The sequence below is a fragment of the Apis dorsata genome, unplaced genomic scaffold (assembly GCF_000469605.1).
Source record: "Apis dorsata unplaced genomic scaffold, Apis dorsata 1.3 scaffold_194, whole genome shotgun sequence".
Lineage (NCBI taxonomy): Eukaryota > Metazoa > Arthropoda > Insecta > Hymenoptera > Apidae > Apis > Apis dorsata.
Genome location: NW_006263478.1, coordinates 612,638 through 615,836, shown reverse-complemented (window position 1 = coordinate 615,836; position 3,199 = coordinate 612,638). Strand labels below are relative to the sequence as shown.

The window sequence follows — 3,199 nt, the reverse complement described above, 5'->3', positions numbered from 1 at the left end:
CCTCGCGATATTTATACAATCCGCGTTATAATTTCGTTTTCGAATTTTTTTTTTTTTTGGTTCGTTCCGTTGTTGTCGTTGTTGTCCGTGGAGCGGTGCAAAATGGGAATGAAAGGTTCTCTGTTTGATAATCTTTCGGGATGAATGTATTAAGAGGGAAAGAGGCGATTCTTTCTTACTTTTTTTTCTTTTTTTTTTTTGCCGTAAATACGATGCACGCGCGCGAATATGTATGATGTACGCCAGCGTAGGATGTTTGAAGATTGATTATCCGTGAAAGGATTTATGCTTTCAGGATTGTTTATTCGCGTTGAGAAGAGAGAGAGAGAAAAAGAAATATTATAATTTCGTTCGTGGATAAGTTGTACAGGTGTATTGGAATATTTATTCGGAGAATGGAGAGAAGTTTAAATACTCGTTAAAAAATCAATTATCGCTAACTAAATTTTTATTGGACATTGCATTTAATGTCATCGGATAAAATTACTGTTTTGTTTGCTCTGTTATTTTATATACGATACAATATCGATTAATTTAGATTGTTTTCAGATGAAATTTTATTTCTTATTTATATATTTTACTTCTCTCTATTCTTCAACCGAATAAATAAGAAAAATGATAAAATAAAATTATCGATAATAATAATTAAGTAAAAAAGAATTTTCATTTGTTCTTACTTTTCAAAATATAGTGGATACTGGGAACAAATCTATCTACAATTGGCTTTCAGATAATATAATTCCTATTTTATCCTTTATCCTACCCTGTTACTTTACATCAGACAATGTCGCCGGACAAAAATTCAATTATTAAAAAAATATCGTTCGAACAATAATTTACTTTAACGTTTATAATTTACGTTATCTCTCGATTCTTCCTCGACAACAACATAAGTTATTATTATTTAACCATCGTTAAACTATTCTCGAACTCTCTAAAATCCCATTCTATCCATTATCCGAAATCCCTTAACTCGCCCACTCCTCCCTCTCTCCTCTCCTGCCCATTTGTTTGCAATTTAATTTCGTCGCGAATTCCCATCGCTGCGAATTCGGTTTCGCGACGCGTAAGACGCGCTTACAGGATCAAACTTTGCCCGCCCCGCGTTCACTCCCGGCGAGGACGACAACAACAAAGGCGTCGACAAGGCGAATAAAGTTGGCGAATAAAAGGGAGGGTAAAGTTCGAGGTAAGATTGCGCGCGGGAGTGGTAAACAGGGGAATACAGGTGTCCCCGTTTCCATAACGTTCGATTTCCGGATTGTTATCAGCCGTGGGAAGTTTTGCGCCACGGCCTCCGCGCGCACACACATATATATGTATATTTCTCTCGTGAGCCATGTCGCGTCAACGGCACGACCACCCACCTGTCCAAAGGCCTACGCTTCTATCCGCAATGAAATCAGATCTATCGTCGAGTGTTTGCATTGCAACGCGGCCGAATACATTTCGAATTCTTTATAATTTGTTTACTTTATTCTTCGATGACTTGCTTCGTGAATTCGAATAATTTAAAACGCTCTCGTTCGAATATATTATTCACGAATAATTTTTTGTTTAAAACATGATAATATTTTTTAAATTTTCGAAATATTAAAAAAAAAAAAAAGAAAAATATTTCGCAAAATCATTTTCTCGATTCGAGAAAGCGACGAGTTTCTCGATTTTAGATTTATAGATTTCGATCGAAACGAAGCAAAAAAAAACTCGAGAGAAAAAAAAGAAGAAAGAGAAGAACGATAATTCTCGCCAACAAACGGTTATTACGATCCTTTCCACCGTCTCGAAGCATCTCCCTTTCATTGGAAACGGATTACCGTCGAAAAATTGAAGATGGATAGAGGATGTAAGGTCGTTTGGAAGGGCGGGGAGGGGGAGGCACGGCCGCGCATTCATTTTAACTGGCGCGTTCGTTTTCCGCGACAAAGCGCCTCGCCGAATTCCACGCGACAAAGAACCTCCCCCGCGAGATACCTGCCGCGTCTTATCCGCGAAATTCATCCGACAAAAGTGTGCCAAGCTCGATTTCCCACCCCACCCCTCCTCCATTGGCCCCATTGTGCTTCTATATTCCTACTTGATGCAGGCGAAAAAAAGGCTCGCGCGTGGTGATAAAACGATAGAGCGGTAAAGGAGCGGAGAAAATTGTGTTTGAAAAGGGGAGGAGGGGGGAAGAAAAACGGGGAAATAAGGAAAGAGGGATCCTCGAGACGGTTTTGAGGCGAGATGAAACTTTATGCTGCACGCCCGTTAACGGTGCTCATTAAGCTGGAGGCTTTTGTGCAAAAACGAGGGAACGTGTGCAATTGTGATCGAGCGTGAGTTTGACGAGAGGGAGAAGGGTTGGGAATTTAACGAGTTGAGAATCGGGCGTGGAATGTACGATAGAGATGGATTTTGGGGAAGGGGGTGGTTATTGCTCGGTGGATTAAAGCGAAGTGTGTTGGATTGTTTGTTCAACTTTTCCTATCTTCTTGTTTCGTTGTTAATTTGTATTTTCTTTGGAATTTTAATCGCTCTTTTCGTGAAAATATATTTTAGGCAACGCACATTTAACATTGGAATATAACAATTTGCTATGTTTTTTTGAAAAAATAATTTTTTTAAAGACGTGAAAGTATTGGAAATCTAATCTGTATGGAAATTAAATTAATTTTCGGTTGAATGTATAATTATAATAATTTTTCTACGAGAATATCGTTGATCGGTATCGTGTTGATGACTATTAAATTACAAATGACAAAAAAAAATTGAAAGGATGACGCACACACATGTACAAGGTTGACATTACAAAGCGATATGGAAAACTGGATAGAGGGGTGAAAAAAGCAGGAAAGAGGGGTTGGGCAAACAGATTGGAAAGCCAACAAAGTTATCGAACAATGGTAAAGAAAAGCCTGCCAATGGGAAGGGGGATGAAAGAACTTTCGTGGAAAGAAGTTGAATAATACTGTGAATAGAAGAAAACCGGGGCAAAGGCGAAGGAAGGAAAATTACAGGGTGATCTGAAGAAGGGATAAGAAATTATTCGAAAGATATGTAAAAATGAATGATGAAAGTGGAGGGAAAGTGAGTATAAAGAAAAATCGGGCGATTAAAAATAAATAAACGAAGAAGTAAGGAACGATTAATAGAACAGATCAAGTTCGATGAATAAAGAGATAAATGCGAAGGGAAAAGAGAAGATATATAAGAAGAA

At 38.1% G+C, this 3,199-nt stretch overlaps 1 protein-coding gene across 4 annotated transcripts in view; it reads right to left on the bottom strand.

The window, feature by feature from the left end:
- The window catches only part of LOC102677890 (tyrosine-protein phosphatase non-receptor type 13-like), a 158,438-nt gene that overhangs the window by 35,055 nt on the left and 120,184 nt on the right, over positions 1 to 3,199 (bottom strand). The gene's annotated exons all lie outside the window — the stretch shown is intronic.